A 21,162-nucleotide genomic window follows, 5' to 3' on the forward strand; every position below is an offset into this window, starting at 1 on the left:
TATGTTTAATGTAACAAAGTTTTAATATTAAAAAAATAACTGGAAAAAGTTATTTTTGATTTAATTACAAAATGACCTGGAAATGTCACTTCTGATTAATTATAAAATGCCCTGGAAAATGTCCGTTCTGATTGTTTTTTTTTGTTTACTTGCCTCTCCACAAGGGCGGAATTGGACATAGGTCGGTTAAAAATTTAGGGGAAAACCAGCTCCTCAAAAGGGCTCTCTGCTCAATAACAATAATAAGAATTGTATCAGTAATGGAGGATTATAAAAAAATGAAGGGGATTTAAGTCACTGGCATGCTGAAACTGATAGTACACTCAGACATTCATGTTGAAGCAATGGTTACCTAATCTCTAACCGTGGTTATGTTTCTATGTATTACTTTCGAAATTCTGCTGAAACAGTTTATGATTTAAACATTACTTTATTTCAAGTATATTTTAAGCAGTGGGTTACGGGATATGAAGTCAGTCCCGGAAATTACTCAAACCGTTTACGATTTAAACATTACTTTATTTCATGTATATTTTTAACAATGGGGTGGGGGATATTAAATCAGTCCCAAAAATGGGTGAAACCGCTTACACATTGCTTTATTTAATGTATATTTATAACATTGGAGTTGGAAATATGAAGTCAGTTCCGGAAATTGCTGCAACCATTTACGTCTTGGACATTACTTTATTTAATGTATATTTTTAACAGTAGGATGAGAGATAAGAAGTCGGTGCCGGAAAAGGCTGAAAAAGTTTACGATTTATATATTACTTTGTTTCATGTATATTTTCAACAGTGTGTAGTTCCAGAAATGGCAGAAACAGTTTACTATTTAGACATTACATTATTTCATGTATATTTTTAGCAATGGGTTGGGGATATAAAGCCAGTCCCGGAAATGGCTGAAGCAGTTTACTATTTAGACATTACATTATTTCATGTATATTTTAGCAGTGGGTAGGGGATATAAAGTCAGTCCCGGAAATGGCTGAAACAGTTTATGATTTAAACATTACTTTATTTCATGTGTATTTTTAGCAGTGGGTTTGGGATATAAAGTCGGTCCCGGAATGGCTGAAACAGTTTATTATTTAGACATTACATTATTTCATGTATATTTTTCGCAGTGGGTTTGTAATATAAAGTCAGTTCCAGAAATGACTGGAACAGTTTACTATTTAGACATTACATTATTTCATGTATATTTTTAGCAGTAGGTTTCGGATATAAAGTCGGTCCCGGAAATGGGTGAAACAGTTTACTTATCAGACATTACATTATTTCATGTATATTTTTAGCAATTGCTTTGGGATATAAAATCGGTCCCGGAAATGGCTGAAATAGTTTACTATTTAGACATTACATTATTTCATGTATATTTTTAGCAGTGGATTGGGAATATAAAGTCTTCCAGAAATGGCTGAAATAGTTTACTATTTAGAGATTACATTATTTAATGTATATTTTTAGCAGTGGGTTGCGGATATAAGATCGGTCTCGGAAATGGCTGAAACAGTTTACTATTTAGAGAATACATTATTTCATGTATATTTTTAGCAGTGGGTTGGGGATATAAAGTCGGTCCCGGTAATGGCTGAAACAGTTTACTATTTAGAGAATACATTATTTCATGTATATTTTTAGCAGTGGGTTGGGAATATAAAGTCTGTCCCGGAAATAGTTGAAACAGTTTATAGAACATTACTTTATTTAATGTGTATTTTCAACAGTGGAGTGGCGTACATGAAGTCAGTACAGGGATTGAATGAGATATGCAAATATATACTATCAGAAAGCGTCGACCAGTATTGAATGAGATAGGTGGAAAACATGTAGTAGCAAAATACTCAGCGTCACCCGGGATCGAATGAGATAGGTGAACGATACGTATTAGCAAAATATACGGCGTCATCCGGGATTGGATAAGATTGGTGAAACATATATACTATGAGAATACCCAGAATTTATTTATTTGTTTGTAATGAAATAATCAGCCCAGGCAATATATCGAAGTTATTATTTAAGAGCGACATAGTGGGTTAAAGTTATGAAAATTATTGTCGAAATTAGTAACATATCCAAGAATTATGAAAAATTATGAAATGTGAGTTACTTGATTGGTGTGTTTGTAATGATATAATAAGCCCAGACAATATATCAAATATATTATATAAGTAGGAGGGAGAGGAATAATGTGGCTTTTTAATCATAAACAGTATTGTCGAAATTAGTAACATATCCAGGATTATGAACAAAGATTAAATGTGAGTTAATCGATTGTGTTTTTATAATAAAATAATCAGACCAGGAAATATGTAAGTAAGAGAGGTGATAAGGATGGTTTAAATTATGTCAAATAATTGTCAAAATTAGTAACATATCCAAGAATTATGAAAAATGATAATATGTTATTTAATGTATTAGTGTGTTTGCAATGAAATAATCAGACCAGACAATATATCAAAGTTATTATTTTAGTAAGTGGGGCGATGATGTGGGTTAAAATGATGAAAAATGATTGTCGACATAAGTAACATAATATATCAAAGTTATTATGTTTGTAGTAGGTGGTTGATAATGTGGGTTAAAATATAAAAAATAATTGTCGAAATGTGTAACATATCAAAGAATTAAGAAACATGATGAAGTGTGAGTTAATTGATAGTTATATTTTTTAAGAAATAATCAGCCCAGAAAATATATCAAAGTAATTTTTTAGTGAGAGAGGGCGACGAGGATGGTTTAAATTATAAAAAATTATTGTCGAAATTAAGATATCCAATAATTACGAAAAGTGACGAAATGTGATTTAATTGATTGGCGTGTCAGCCTAGACAATATATCAAAGTTATTATATAAGTAAAGGGGAAGAAGATAAGGAGGGCTTAGATTATGAAAAATTATTCATGCTGGATAGAACGCTCACAGTATGCCCAGCAACAATATATTATATAGGAAAAATGCTGCTGTGAAATTTTCACAGGTTCCGCTAGTTATTATTAATGTAATAGGAATTGTTGAATAGGATCACATATCAATGCAGTAGGAATAATGTAACAGGATAACCTCTTCACGTACAAATAATAATGTAATAGGATAACCTATTTATATAGCTGTAATAATGTTATAGGCTAATTTTATGATGTTTTAGGATAATGAAATAAGACAACTTATTTATTTAGTAGGAATAATGTAATAGAACTATTATTAATAAAGCAGGCATAATGTAATAGAATGACTTCTCAATGTAGTAGATATAAAGCAATAGGATAACTTATTAATGTAGTAGGAACACTGTAATAGGATAACTTATTAATGCTATAAGAATATTATAAGAGGATAACTTATTAACGTAGTAGGATTAATGTAATAGGATAACTTATTTATCTAGTAGGAATAATGTAATAGGATAACTTCTTAACCTTCAAGGTATAATGCAATAGGATAACTTGTTAATCTCATCTAAATAAGGAAATAGGATAACTTATTAATGTAGGTGGAATAACGTATAACGATGACTTATTTATTTTGTAGAAATAATGTAATAGGATAACTTATTAATGTTGGAGGAATGATGTAATAGCATAATGTATTCGTGTAGTAAAATAATGTAATAAGATAACTTATAAATATTTCATGAATAATTTAATAGGGTTACTTATTAATTTATTAGGAATAATGTAATAAAACACTTTTTAATGTAAAAGGAATAATGTAATAGGATAACGTATTAGTATTGTAGGAAAAATGTAATAGGATAACTTTTTAATTTATTAGGAATAGTGTAATAGGCAACTTATTAATGTAGTGGGAATAATGTAATAGGAGTACTTATTAATTTAGTAGTAACCATATAAAAGGATAACTAAATTAATGTTGTAGGAATAATGTAATAGGGGAACTTATTTATTTAGTAGGAATAATGTGACAAGATTTTTGTTAATTTAGTAGGAATATTGTAATAGGATAACTTATTAATGTAGTAAGTATTATGTGATAGAATTATTATTAATGTAGTGGGCATAATGTAATAGGTTAACTTATTAATATTGTTGGAAAAATGTAATAGGATAACTTATTAATGTAGTAGCAATAATGTAATAGGATAACTTATTAATATACTAACAATCATGTAATAGGATAACTTATTTATGTAGTTGGAATAATATAATAGGCTAACTTAATGATGTTGTAGGAATAATGGAAAAAGGTAACTTATTAATTTAGTAGGGATAACGAAATATGATTACTATTTATGTGGTAGGAACAATGCAATAGGATAACTTATTAATGTAGTAGGAATAATGTAATTGGATACCTGATGAATGTAGTAGGAATAATGTAATAGGAAAATGATTAATATTGTAGAAATAATGTAAGAGGAAACCTTATAAATCTAGTAAATTGTTGTAAGAATAATGTAATAGGATTTCTTATTAATATAGATAGAGTAACGTATAAGGATAAAGTATTTATTTAGTAGAAATAATGCAATATGGTAACTGATGATGTTGTAGGTATAATGTAATAGGATAACTTTTTAATGTTGTAAGAATAATATAATAGGAAAACACCTTAATGTAGCAGCAAAAATTTAATAGGATTACTTATTAATGTTGTAGGAATAATCTTATAGCATAACTTAAGTATGTAGTAGAAATAATTTAATAAGATAACTTGTAAATTTTATATGAATAGTTTAATAGGATTTCTTATTAATTTTAATAGGAGAAGTTATTAATGTAGTAAGAAGATTGTAATAATCTAACTTATTAATGTTGGAGGCATTCTTCAATAAGATAACACATTAATTAAGTAGATATCGTGTAAAGGATTGTTGTTAATGTAGAAAAATAATGTAATCGGTTTAATTGTTTATGTTGTATGAATAATTTAATAGGATAACTTATTAATGTAGTAGGAAAATTTAATAGGATAACTTATTAATTTAGTCGAAATAATGTAATAAAATAACTGATTAGTTTTGTAGGAATAATGTAATAAGATAGCTTATTAATGTAGAAGGGATACTGTATTCGGATAACTTATTTATTTTATAGGAATAATGTAATAGGACAACTTATTAATTTAGTGGGAATAATGTAATAGGATAATTGTTTATGTAGTACGATTTAATTAATAGTAATTAACTTATTAAGTTTATAGGAATAATGTAATATGACAACTTAATAATGTAGTGGAGATAATGTTGAAAGATTACAAATTAATTTAGTCGGAATAATGTAATGAAATAACTCTTAATTTGTAGGAATAATGGTATGGTATTACTTATTCATTTAGTAGGAATAATGTAATAGGATAACTTAGTAATGTTGTAAGAATAATGTAGTAGGATTACTTATTAATGTTGTAGGAATAATATAATAAGATAGATTATTGATGTATTGTAGAAAAAATAATAGGAAACCTTATTAATGTCGTAGGAATAATCTTATCGGAGAACTGTTTAATGTAGTAAGAATATTGTAATATGATAACCTTTCAATGTTGTCGGAATAATGTAATAGGATAACTTATTTTTAGTAGGAATAATGTAATAGGATTATTATAAATGTAGTATGAATAATAGGATAACTTGTTAATGTAGTAGTAATAATGAAATAGGATAACTTATTAATGTAATAAAAATAATTTAATAATATAATTTATTAATTTAGTAGGAATAATGTAATAGTATTACTTATTAATGTTTTAGAAATAATGTCATAGGATACGTTATTTATGTAGTAGGAATAATGTAATAGGATAACTTGTTAATATTGTAGGAATAGTGTAATAAGATTACTTATTGATGTAGTAGAAATACTGTGATAAGTTAACTTGTTAATATAGTAAGAATAATTTAATAGGATAACTTGATCATTTAGTGGGAATAATGCAATAGGATACCTTATTAATGTAGTAGATGTAGTAAGAATTATGTTATAGGAAGACTTGTTCATGTAGTAGGAATAATGTAATAGGATAACATGTTAATTTAGTAGGAATATGCTAATAGGATAACGTATTAATATATAAGCAATAATTTAATAGGATTACTTGTTAATGTAGTAGGAATAATGTAATAGGATAGCCTATTTATGCAGTAAGAATAATCTAATAGGGTAACTGATTAATTTAGTAGGAATGATGTTATAGGATAACTTATTAATGTATTAAAAATAATTTAAGAAGATAACTTAATGTTGTTGTAGGAATAATATAATAGGATAACTTGTTAATGTAGTAGAAATAATGTAATAGGATAACTTGTTTATGTGGTAGGAATAATGTAATAGGATAGTTTTTATGTAGTTGGAATAATGTAATAAGATAACTTAGCAGGAATAATGTTATAGGATTACTTATTAATGTTGTAGCAATAATTTAATAGGATGACTTAATTATGTAGTAAGAGTAATATAATAGGATAACCTATTAATGTAATATAATAGCATAACTTATTAATGAGGTAGGAATAATGTAATAGGATAACTAATTAATGTGTTAGGAATAATATAATAGGAAAACCTTTTAATGTAGTAGGAATAATGTAATAGGATAACTTATTAATGTAGTAGGAATAATGTAATAGGATAACTTATTAATGTAGTAGGAATAATGTAATAGGATAACTTATTAATGTTGTAGGCATAATGTAATGGGATAATCTATTAATATAGTGGGAAGACTGTAATAGGATAAATTATTAATTTAGTAGGAATATTATTACAGCATAACATATTAATGTAGTAGGAATAATATAATTTGATAACCTATTAAAGTTGTAGGGATAATGTAATATGATAACTTATAAATGTTGTAGGAATAATGTAATAGGATAACTTATGAATGTAATAGGAATAATATCAGGCGCACATGCTTTCGTGATGTCAAACAAATATTTAGAGAACCATGTGCTACTTCTGTCCTTAGGGAAAAATTAGAAAGAGGTTTGTTTTTAAGCCAAATGTTAAGCACATATGCATTGATACTTAAATCAGTGTAAGAATGAAATAGCCCCAACCAAGAGAAGGTATTTGGAAATTACCTAGAGGTGTTTAAATCACAGAAATGAGCAAGACGCGATTTCTGGGGGATTTGTAATAATATGCTGAATAATGTCCAACTAACACGTCCTCCATTTTCCAACACCCATTAACTTGTTTGCGCAGTAACGTAGTGAAGGTGAAAGCAATGTAATTGTTTTAACTACTATATCGATATTGGCTAATATCACAGTTAGCAACTGTGATATTGTAGATGAATAAGAAACTATTCTATATCAAATAAAACTGATTCTGTTAAACCGACAAAAATATGGTCTTCTTTATTCTCTCGAAAAATATAAATTTGTCTGTTTAAAAACTGTTCCGCAGGAAATGTTAACTACTGAATAGCTGATGCTTACATTGTTGTCGTCGTCGTAACGCTCGCACAAAATGTTAACTCTACGACTTCCACTTGACGTCATTATGTGCGGGTACCTGTTAATTCTCTTCTTATTTAAATCATTTAAAACATCTTTCAGTAACTTATTCTGGCTGGCTGAGCGGTTAACGTGTCGTGCTTTTTTTCACATTTTATTTTCTAACTTCGCCGCAGGGCTTCGGGTTCGATCCTACCAACTTACCAACACTTTTTTACGCCCCCGGGTTTCTTTTTGATTTAAGAGCATACACACCTCGTAACACCCGGGCAACGCCGGGTATCCCCGCTATTCTCGCGATTCATAACATGGTATGATTTTAAATGCTTACAAACAAACATACCAATTCGTCATTTGCTTTCCTGTCACAATACCGAATCCATACATATTAACGAGATTCTTTAATGCCGAGACCTATCCTTTATTTCACTTGGTTCCTGGACAAACTAACCAGCCCTGGTAGAGGTGGGAACATTTATAACACCAACCGCTTCATAAAAACGGAAAAAATATTTAATAATTTACAATAGGAATTTTACTATATCTTTTTTTTATTTAGAAACGAGACCATATTAAATGATTTTACTCGTGATTTTTTTGATAAAAATTTAACTAAAATGAAACTATAAATATCTCCCCTGACTACTTGAATTGAATTTACTTCTTGCCTATTCTTTGTAAAACGTGCCTTTCATTTTGGACATGTTAACTTGTATTTACTAATCCAATTTATTCATTTTTGTATTTTCTTTGGTACTTATGCAGAATACGGAAGTGTTATTTTTAAATGAGATTGTACAGTTAAAATTCAATTTTTACAATTTTAAACTGTTATGTGAAGACACGAAATAGTTACAAAACGCCTATTCTCTCCCTGTTAAGAATGATTTTCTAAATAATAAAGTTATTATTTCAGTATGGTCCGTATTCAGCGTGAATACAGTTTTCGTTTGTCCAATATCATCTGGGTTTGCTTCAACTTTTAACTAATTTTTTGGTGAAATTTCCTCCGCTAATTACAACCGGGTGTATGTGCACATACAACAACGAATTTAGAAATATTGGGCAATGAACTTAAACTTGAAAAAATCATTAGAAAATCTTTATGTATTAGAAAAACAAAAATCAACTAAGTTTCTATTATTATATTAAAATAAATACATGAAAACTGTTTCAAAGCAAATAAAATCAATTTTCCTAAGTGTTTGTTCTGTAAGAAAATGTTCTTAATTTTTTTTTTCCTTTTTTTTAAATAAATGGCTTTTACTTTTTCGGATTTCTAGCGCATATTCTCTTTTTGACAAACATAAAAAAGGGTTGTGCTTCTAACTAATTTAAACTTAACTTAATCCTCTTTTTAAACTAAACTTAAATTAAAGTTAATTTATAGTTAGTGTTAAAAAACAATCCCGTTCAAATTTCGTAGGAGTAAGCGTTTTCGATCATTTTGTAGTTATAATTCGTAGTTCAAATTTTTATTGCTGTTATTTTTCTGCGTTTAGATTTTGCAAAACATTAAATAAATGTTGCAAATTTATATAATAATAATGCAAAACTGTAGATAAATTTTATTCGATACTTTCAATTAAATTGAAAATAATAATTGATAAATAATTACATTTCCAGGGGGAAGACTATCGCGTTTTTTAAACGTTATTTCAAATCATATTTTTAATTCCCTAAAACAATATTTGTTATGAATCAGAAATTATAAGATATAATTTATTGTTACGAATAAAAAAAATAATATAAAATATAGTTATTAGAAATAGGGTGGCACTTTTGAAAAATATTATGAATATTGTTAATAAAGCCAAACTATATAAGTTTTTTTCTTGAAAATAGATGTTTATTCACCGTTAAAGGTACGAAGCAAGCTTTCGACACGGATTCATCATGCAATTTTTTTTATTAATAATTTTTCATGCAATTTCTTTTTATTAATTATTTTTTCTCCTTGAATAAGTAAAATATCTTTTGGTAATAGTCTGAGGTGTTAGCTGAACATTTTTTTCATTTTCTTTTTTTTTTCAAGTACGATGCGCGGCTAACGTAACCATGTTATTAGAAATAAGGTGTCCCTTAAAAATCTCGCTCTGATTAGTATTAATTTCTTTTAAGAAAGGCAAGGGATATAACTCTTTTTCTCTAAAAAAAATAGCATTAGGCAATACTAATTTATGCAAAATCATGGTCACTAACGATTAAAATCGAATTATAGCTTAATTGTAAAGATTATTTTTATTCGATATTTTAAGGACTTCCATGTTTCTTTAAAGTTTCGAACAGTCACGAAGTAATATCTTTCAACTACTAACAGAAAATGAAAATGGGTAATTTTCTGGGACACCGTATAATGGTTTTAATGTAGTGATCGTATTTACTTTTTGTAAAAATAATTATCATACTTGGAAAAGGTGATCATTTTCCCAGAACAAACACTAAAAAAACGCATTTTATTTTCTTAGGAACGAAAGTATTTTTTAAGTATTTTTAAAAATATTATTAGGGTACTTAGTCTTATTTTAGATTATATCCCTGCAAGAACGGATCTAAAATATATTTCCAACCTATATTTATTCAATGATTGCCTGATTTTCCTACCATTGCAAAAATTGATCCTTTTCTCGTAACTCAATTCTACGTTGCCCAATTTTCCAGGCACCCTCAAAACCCAAATGTTTCTTATGCATATTACATTTATTGAATTAGAAAAACAAGTTCTCCCTCTCTGGAGTGTTACCTTGTATTTCCGAAGAGTCATCTTACTAAAGCATATATTTAGTGATATATCACCTGTGTTCTCACAGTCGACTTAAATGCCTCCTCATTGTATATTATCATTACGACTCTCAGGTCTCTTATATGAGCTAAAAAGAAATCGTTTAGGATCAGTTACCTTCCGTATGTGAATGTTTGAACTTAAAATTCCAAATAACTGGTTCATATCTTTAGTGTTTGATTTTATTAACGTCTTAGTTTTATACATATACAAGTTATAAATACGTTTTATTGCAGAGCAGGGAAATAATTATAGAAAATATTTTTATAAACTTTCAAAATCAAGGTAGAAGATGTAATTTGAAATTCATCAATTTTTAAGTGCAGTTTTATAAGCATTACAAAGTACTATATAAAAATGTAATTTTGATCAAATCTAAAAATTACCTTCGATTTATTTTATGTTATGTACATTTTGTTGCACTTAATACACTAAATTTGTCTATTATTTTGCATTTAATGAATAGATATATACTTTGCAAGTAAAACTTTGAAAAGTTCAACGAAATGTACATAGCATAAAAGAAAATCCAATGTAATTCTTACATTTAATTGTTTATCTCGGTACATAAATAGAATTATTATTCTTCAAATACAGTGTTCATAGTTTATTCTATATTAATTTAAAGCTATTGTTTACATTCGGATGTATATAAACATATTTATCGCTGATTGCAGCTAATATAATATTTAATTCGATTTGCATTTTTTGTTTTATTAATACATTTTCTAGAATGAGTTGGGGTGGTCGTCTCGCACGATGGAAATCTCCATCCTCTTTTATCTTTTCAAGACTCAGTAAAACATACAGCATAGTTATTGTTGCTTCAGATTTCTTTGTGGAAGAATACTGTAATCTTTATTCTTCTGGGTACACCATGGAAACCATGTTAAACTATTAGCTGCTGATAGGTTTTCCTTATTTCTCTTTCTTTTATTTGTCTTTTTTATTGTATTGCCGTAAGGAAATGAGATAAAAAGAGAAAGGAGAGTAACTGTAGTTTAGTGTTTGAAAAATATACTCATATTTGACGGCCAAAGATGAAATAAAACAACGACTGAATATTAAGTCAATGTTTCGCTTCGTTTATTTAATTTGTTTTTATGTTTACTTCTTAACATCAATGTAAATGCAACCGTGAATCCTCTATTTTACATATGTCCTTGATATACTAGCTTTGTTTATATATCCATGCTATGTTCTGTTTATATATATATATATATATATATATATATATATATGTATATATTTATATAAATTTTTTCATTGTGTATGCGTATATATTTACGTGTATCTTGTGTATTTCTGATTCTTTACATAAGATACAAACACGTTTAACTGCAACCAGTAATATGATTTTTAAAGCCGGTTTCTTAGTCTTTCCAGCCAAACATCTCTCTTACATATCGCATTAATTTTCACTCCGTTACCAATCTCAAATTTAGCACCATCTTCACCAATAGCCAAATCTCTCAACTTTAATTTTCAAATTCTATGAAAAAAGAATTGTCGAGTACTATCCTTCTTGCTATATTAAAGCCAACCTTAACCTTACAAATAATTTTTGAAACTTTCAATCTATACTTTTCTACGTTACAAGAAGTTTACTATGATCTATATAATCTGAACTTCACATGCATACGGATAAACATACCACAATTAGATTTACCCGTAACGCCAATGGGTTCCAATTAATTTCCGAACCAACTGCACTTTTGGAATATTTTTTTCTGTTTAATTGTAACGTCATGCGCGAACCTCAAACTGGATATCCTTTATTTGTTCTCTCTCTCTCTCTCTCTCTCTCGCTCTCCCTCCCTCTCTCTCTCTCTCTCTCTCTCTATATATATATATATATATATATATATATGTATATATATAAAACATTATTTCTTCAAAGTTCAAAGATTTCAAACTATGAACTGACTAGCGAAATTATAGTTAATCCAGATAAACGTTATTTTGTCAACGATTTTTCCTCCTGAACTAAGAGACATTCATTTAAACTTCACAAAATAAGGAAATAATCATACTTATTCTCTATCGCTTGTTCGGAGCATAAATTTTGCAAATATTGTAGCAAAATTAACACTTCTATTCATATACCCATGTTCTATCTCTAATATTGAGCTTTTTCACTGAATAACATATTCATATATATATATATATATATATATATATATACATACATACATACATACATAGACACACACACACACACACACACACACACACACACACACATATATATATATATATATATATATATATATATAAAGCTGAACGTCTGTGTGTGTGTGTCTGGTCACGAATAGGTTCCTATATGGTTGACTATTATAGAAAACTGGTCACAGATAATGATAGAAGATGTATCGAGACACAAGAATTGGTATGTTTGATCTGGCATAATAATGATTCATTAAAATTGTGGGGTCTGCGTATGCACCTGGCCCACAAAGTATGGAAATAAAAAAAAATAAAATTAAAAAAACGTTTACAAGTATTTTTTATATAGATGTACATAAGAATAATTTGAAAAGTATGTTTTAACTTAAATAGGAATGGTATAATAAAATTGTGAGGTCTGCGTTCACGCCTGGCCTCCATAGAATGGAAATTGACACAAAATTTAATAAAGACTTTTTATATCTATCTGCGTAAGTATACTTTGATAATTATGTTTCAGTTTGAAGAAATATGGTATAATAAAATTATGGGGTGTTCGTTCGCGCCTGACCTCCATAGAATGGAAATATGTCACAAAGTTTAACAAGGTTTTTTAATATAGACCCACAGAATATTGTGACAAGTGTTTCAGTGTGAACAGGTATGGTATACTAAATTATGGGGTTTATCTATTTTATTTTTACTTTCATCATATTTCGCCTTGGTTTTGATACCCCCAAATTTGAAGTTATCTCTTTACAACCCTTCCTTTTCATAACTTATCATACTTTCATAAATCAGAGTTCATTTTCTGTAGGCTGTTTTTGAACCCAACGACGGGTACTTTTGCTGTATATATATATATATATATATATATATATATATATATATATATATATATATATATATATATATATTAATTCCATGGGGGAATTAGACCTCTAGTCTAAAGAGCAAAGTTTATTTTAAAATATTAATACTTTAAAAGAACAGTGCTTATAGTACTGTAGATATATAATAAGCTCAATAGGTATATGTATACTAGAGCGATATTGAAATTGAGTATAAAGATTAATAATTGTAAATCATGAATCAGTTTCAAAATGATTGAACAAACAAATTTGATTTTGTTTGTTCATCATTATGAAACTGATTTATCATTTACGATTATCAATCTTATATATATGTATATGTGTATATGCAGATATAAATATATATATATGTATATATGTATGTAGATATATATATATATATGTATATATGTATGTAGATATAGATATATATGTGTATATATATCCAATTAAAGATTTCATTTTTTTTAATTGTAAACGTTATACGCTAAACGTATATATATATATATATATATATATATATATATATATATATATATATATATATATATATATATATAAGTAGAAAATATTGACATTTTAAAACAATACGCCGGTTTAAATCAGTAGAAAGCATAAAAAATTTCGATCATTTTTCTTTAACATTTCTTTTAAGAAAACTATAAAAATGTGTATTTATAAATGAAAACTAATTTAATCCGTACTTCCGCAATTCAAATGCCTTTCTGAAGTAAATTAAGTGTTTTTTTTGTTTTCATGATCCAATGTTTAAGCAGACTTCTTTTTGTAAGAAAAATTATCTGGGTTACGTCTTGCGTGGCTATGTTAGTTTGAATCAGTAGAATGTAAATACAGTTTTTTTAACTATTGAAAAGTAAATCGCCATTACCCATCCACGTTCCAGTGCCGCTACGATATTGTCATGTGCATATATTTACTGTGTTCGCGATCCCTGTTTGTTTCCACGGTCGGCATTCTATTCGTTCATATGACGAGGTTTCTACGATTGTTCTATACAGAGCTGTAGTAGTTTAGTAAATTTGATCACATCCTCGTAAAATCTCTATTTAATACACGCCACTGCAGATACGCCATAATAATTTTAGGTAGAGACGCGCATAATTTTTAATTACAATCACCGGAATTTTAAGGAGGTCTGTTTTCGCAAATCAGGGTTAACTGCTACATTTCAGTTAAACGTCTCGTGATGAAAAAATATGGAATTCGCTATTTAATCTTAGAACCTTGTTTTTTTTTAATTATATGAATCAATAAATTTTGTCTTTTAAAACTTTTCGAATGAATACAGATGTTTTTATGATTTCCGGATTTATAGTTATTTTCTTTTTGTTTGATTACATGTTTTATCTTTGTAATACATTAGGCACGGCAAAACAATGGAAGTAAACCATGTTGTGGCTTTTTTAGAAGACGAATAAAAATCTTTTAAAATCCTTTATTCTTCAGCAACCATTTTATCATATGAAAAGCAGAATAATATAAAACGTTTTCTATTTTAATAGAATTTAAATTTAAAATTAAAAAAAAAAAAAAATGAGTTCACCGCAATTTTGTCTCGATAAAACTTTTTTTGCGTCAATTAATTTTTTTGTCTAAATAAAATTTAGGATGAGTTGCTATAAGAATATGAAAAACTATTGTAGCATAATCACCTGAATTTTAAATAATTCCACTTTTTTCTTTATAGATTTCGCGTGCTGAAATTAAAAAAAATCAAAAGTGAATGATACTTTTGAAGAAATTGCGTAGCCTTACATGACTAAATGACATTCATTTAATCTTGTAAATTTCCATGTATTTTCAACGTTTGTTTTGACCCGTAAGTGAAGAATCAACTTTATAAGAATTTAATTCTTTTTTGCATAAGCGATATATATATATATATATATATATATATATATATATATATATATATATATATATATATGTGTGTGTGTGTGTGTGTGTGTGTGTGTTTATTTTTGAAATATTGTTAATTTCAACGTATACCGTTTTCATTTAACGGGTTTAGACGATTATGATAAAACCCAATTGATCTTTTTTATAGTACAAGATTTTGTTGAAATTCAAAGACTTACATTTTTTCGTTTCCATAACTCTTGTTTATTTTACCATGGATCTTTTTAATACAGCCATTTCGTTACTGGGATGACAATTCCATGATTTTGTTTTCATAAAAATTTTCCTCTCATCAATTAAAACCAACCCTGAAATGAAAATGAAAACACAGAAATTTCCTATGATAGAAAATATAAAACTAAATCCCGGAAATGCCCACCAGTGATTCTTGCCTTGAAGGCTTTTGAATTAGACATATTGAAATGGACAAACACCCTACAAATCCAGTAGACACACAAATATATGAACCCGATAATTAAGAAAATCAATAACACTTTTAAAAATATTAAATATAATCACAACATAATGATTCCGACAGAGAAAACTATGAATATATACAGCATGTATTTTGAAACCTACAACAACCTAATGATGAATGAACTTAATAAACTACAGAGTAGCAAGTAATGAAGAACTGAATAGTATAAATGCGAAAACCTTAAAAATAAGTGAAAAAATGAACATGCAAGATAAGATAGAGGGCATACACACCACTGTACCCACGTTTTACCCTAAAAGAGACTGAACCAGGAGTCAATAACAACTTTAGTATTAGACTTATGTCTCTATATATTTCAGTTTTGGGAAATATTAGTAAAAGTTTTAGAAATCATACCTAACTTAAAGTCCAAAATTTAGCATGACCTATTGTAATCATCCGAGTAGGTAATTTTGTGGTCCAGTAAACTACTCCAATGCGCAAACAGAAAAATCTTATTGTTTGAAATATATTCCTATTAGCTCTCCATTTCACTCAAACTTTTTGAGGAAGCATTAGAACTAGCTCGAACACAAACAATGAAAACAAAATTAGAATTAGACATAAAATTAACAAGAAGAACTCTAATATGATAACAAGCTATGGACAAGAAAAACGCAGGAACCTCAACTTTGAAGTCACAATGAGGAAGACTCTGCACAAGCAACCGACTTTGTGTTTATATACTAAATGAAGTACATAAAAAATTCTAGGACTTAAAGAAGGATTATACCGGAATGACACATTGTTTTACATGAACTCCACAAATCGTCGCTAGAGAAGCCAAAATTGGCTTCGTTGCAGGGTTCAAATCCTTTCCCTGACACTAAACCTCGCTTCCTAAATTCCTACTATCTGTAGACACGAAAAATTAATATATATATATATATATATATATATATTAATTTGTATATTTTGGCAGAATGTCTGATTTAACCCGACAGATTTATTATTTTGTCCAGCTTTTCCGAATATCTTTTCTATTCGCCGAGCGGTCTTTTTAATTTCAGTTGGCATAATATATCAAATGGTGCCCAAAAGTTGTTGTTCAGCCATATTCTCAAGCGCTTTCTATCGGTGCATCCGATTATCATCAGGAGCGATTGTTGTTGTTATCGTTTTCTTTTTTCTTTCCTTTGAGGTTTGGTGTATTTATAGTTTTTTTAATGGTTATAAAGGTGGGCACAGGAAGGTTAGGGACGAATAATTTTTATTTTTAATTTCGATTTCCTATTTTATAATTTTATTTATTTAGTTTCTTGTTAGTTATTAAATATTTTTAGTATATTTCACCTGGTATTAAATGAGATCCGGTTAAAAAGCGGCTGTAGTTTTTTTTATAAGTATGGCTTCTGGTAATTTTAGTCGTCGTGTGCAATTGTTAAGGGGTCGAATTTTAGTATTGTTAGTTAAGATATTTCTAATGTTGGACAACTGTAAGTTTTTATCATGGGGTGTTAGGTGTTTGTTTATGATACTATTGTCAGCTAAATGATAGGTTAATCGTTGGGAGAGTGTTATTGTGGCGTGGTCTATGTATGTGTTACATATATTTTTAGAGTGGATTCGAAGACATTCTTTGAAATGGCAAATAAATTCATACACTACATTAGTTTGGTTTAGTGCGGTGTTAGTATTGTTATTTTTTTTAATTATTAAAATAGAGGTTTTAAATTTAGTATAATATATTATTAGTTTGATCTTTTTGCCGGTGGGTCGGTGTATCCTTTAATTGGGTTTGTTTCTTTTATCTGTTTCTTTAGCTAGTGTGTAGTTGGTTATACACACACACACACACACACACACACACACACACACACACACACACACACACACACATATATATATATATATATATATATATATATACTTGTTTATTGTTATATAAACATGCTCACATCCCGCTGCTACAAACAGCCACTTGTTTCAATCAAACAACAGATATCATCAGGCAGCGACTTGACTATTCAAAAGTTCAATGAATAATGGATTTTTATTTTAGGTAGGAACTCTTTAGAAGTTGGAGTTAAAAAACTTAAAACACAGGACTTTAATTAAATAAAAAAGTAAAAAGGGAGAGGCAATTTAAATAAAGTTAAAAGATTACAATGGGGAGAGAGTGATTGAGAAGAAAAAAAGGAATAGAGACAGAAATAGAGAAAGAAAATATAGAGAAAACAAAATAGAGAGAAAAAGAAGAGAGAAAATATATACATACATATATACATATACACATACACACACATATACACACATATACATACATATATACATATATATATATATATATACATACATATATACATACATACTTTACTTCCATATATATATATATACATACATACACACATACATACTTCATTTCTCCTCTCCCCCCCCCTCCACATCACATATATATATATATATATATATATATATATGATATGGAGAAGAAAAGAAAAAAGAAACAAAGGGTTATAATAAAGAGAATAAGAACTAGAAGGAAAAGGAAAGAATAATGAGATCTAGTTAAATAGAGAAAGAGAGAAAGTAAGAATTTGACAGTATATAGAAAAAGAAAAAGAAAAAGAAAAAATCTGCGTGTCAACCAATTTATGAACAATTATACAATTCAGTAATGAAGCATATTATTACAAATACAAACAGAAGATACAATCCAAGCGTCAGAGATGAACGTGTCAAAAAAGGCAGGGAATGCATTCTGCTAGCATATTTATCCTCTTACATACGTCCACGAGTAAAATCAACGCAATTCAAACATACGTCTACCATTAATTAGGCCCTTTATGCTAAATGATATAAGTTTAAAGTTTTCGCGTTTTTATTAGATAAATATATGAATAAAAGAAAAAAATAATGATAAAACAATATTAAAATTATTATTAATAACAATAAACATAATAGTAATGATAATAATAATAATAATAATAATAATAATAATAATAATAAAAACAGAATAAAATTAATATTTATTATCTTTTTAATATAACATATTTAGCCATAAGAGGGGATTAAATAAATTAAATAGGTCCAATAATTATAAATAAAAAACTACTAATATTTATGTATATAAAAAGAATATAATACAAATATATATATATATATAGATATATAACCACACACACACATATATATACCCAAATATACACACACATACACACACCTATATATATATACATATATATACATATATACATATACATGCACATAAGTAAAGGTGTAACTATACTATTAAGTTGGAAGTTTAAGCTATTTAAGTATAGATATAAAGTCATATTAAATCACAAAATAATACATTCAATACCAGATTACTAATAACACAGATACAAGTACACTTACCTATAAATATATTCAGGCAAAAGAAGTAATTAAATCAACGAAATACTCAAAAATAGCGACGCACAGGTAGATAGTACCCTAATTAAAAATAATAAGATACATATGTATATACTCACAGAGAACCAACCGACATACTAATAAGCATATATATATATATATATATATATATATATATATATATATATATATATATATATATATATACATATATATAATCTTATGTATACACATACATACAAAAAATACACAAATATATGCACACAATCATATACTAATACACAACAACGCACACACACATATATATACTCACACATAAATATGTATAATTTACATAAATTATATATATAGAAATACATAAGAATACAAATAATTTGGCAAGGGTACAGATAGATGCATACACACATAGAAACATACAAATGGATTGAATAAACATGGGAGGGTATACCAAGTAATATAGAAATATATAGATCTAAGTACACACGGTCATAAAATAAATACATAGACACATACATATACACATAGACACACATGTATATAAGATAGGAGAAGTAAAGAATGAAATCAGGAGAGGAGAAAGTATATTAATAGAATATTAATAAATTATAGAAATCAGTGACAATTTTTAATTTATTTAAATTTTATATCTAAACTAAATTACTTAAAAGATGGGTTTTATAATGTTTGCAATTAATTGAATTTTCGTGCTTCTTATTTAATAATTTATCTCTTTCTCTAAAAGTAAGTATAAATAATTTCTCATAAAGACATAGGTAGCAAGGCGAGTTTAAAGATGAACAGGTTTTCGCTTTCTTTAAAATTTTCCAATTTACTATTGGGAGTAACCTTGCTCTACTAGTTCATTGTAATATTTAGACAAGGAAGTTCTATTTTTGTACTCATTATTTTCAAAAGAGCACTTGTGACCTGTAAATCTTTCTTTAAAATTGTTATTTGTCATTCCTATGTAATATTTTTTTTCATTCGGATTTTCCTTAGTAGAAATAGTTGCTTGGTACACTACAGAAGTAATTTGACAATTTCCTTTAAGAGGGCATTTTGATTTAATTCTACAGTTACAACTTTCGGTAGCAATGGGTGTGCTATTTTTGTTTAATATTTTGTTATTATGTTTTTTAATTATTTTTTCAAGGTTTTCATTACAACTATAACTAAGTTTTATTGTATTTTTATTGAAAATTTTATGTAGTATGTTATTAATAGGGAAGTGCTTTTTAATTAAGTTTAAGAATTTCATTCCTAGATTTGTTTTAAGTTTCAGATTAAAAGGGGGATTGTACCACAGGATTTTTCTCTTACGGTTTCTATTTGTATTTGTGTTTGGGTGTGTTGGTTCTATGAACTCAATTTGGGTGTTTTTGTATCCACTATCCTTAAGGGCCCTGTTATAGAAATATTTATGTTTATTAAATGTTTCAAGATTGGAAGAATTGTCACTGATTCTTTTACTAATGGATTTGGGGATATGCCTAATGATAGATTTTGGGTGATTTGATAGGGGGTGTACATAAATTGGGTTTGAGTTTTCCTTCCTATATGGTTGGTAGATGCCTTTCCTTAAATCAAAGTTCACATCCAAAAAATTTACAGTTTTAACATCTGATATAATATCCACTTTTAATTTAATTCTACGGAATTCATTTAAGATAATCTTTTTGGTTCTTTCACATTTAGGGCCGTTGGATTCCTTGATGATCATCAGTCCATCATCACGATACAAGCCTATATCCATGACATTGATGTCTTTGGTTAAGTTGTATAGTATGAATAGACCTACTAAGTCTGTCATTTCAGCCGAATCCAAAGACCCCATGGAAATGTCAAACAGGTCATTTTGATCTTTTTTCAACCACTGATCATTTCCACTAATTAATGTAGTATTGCTACATGTCCGTATAATTTCAATTTCAGTGTCTTTTATATCAGACAGGAGTTTAGCAAACTCCATCACCTCTTCGAATAGTTCCTTAGATATGGAGGGATAGTAATTCACAATATCGAATTGTAAGAAAGTAGAATTCTTTTTATTATGTATATTGGAAAACCATTTAATGGTATCCGCTGTGTTAATCCATAGATTTAGCTTATATGTTGATTTAATTTGATAGTTAACTCTTTCTAGTATATTTTTACTTAATTTACCTATTTCGGGTTTCGTAGGATTAATTAACCTAGT

At 27.8% G+C, this 21,162-nt stretch overlaps 1 protein-coding gene across 1 annotated transcript in view; it reads left to right on the plus strand.

The window, feature by feature from the left end:
* Positions 1 to 21,162, plus strand: part of LOC145249678 (dexamethasone-induced Ras-related protein 1-like) — a 1,077,461-nt gene that overhangs the window by 133,550 nt on the left and 922,749 nt on the right. The gene's annotated exons all lie outside the window — the stretch shown is intronic.

This window comes from Euprymna scolopes, chromosome 28 (assembly GCF_053919585.1).
Source record: "Euprymna scolopes isolate OS-2025 chromosome 28, ASM5391958v1, whole genome shotgun sequence".
Classification (NCBI taxonomy): domain Eukaryota; kingdom Metazoa; phylum Mollusca; class Cephalopoda; order Sepiida; family Sepiolidae; genus Euprymna; species Euprymna scolopes.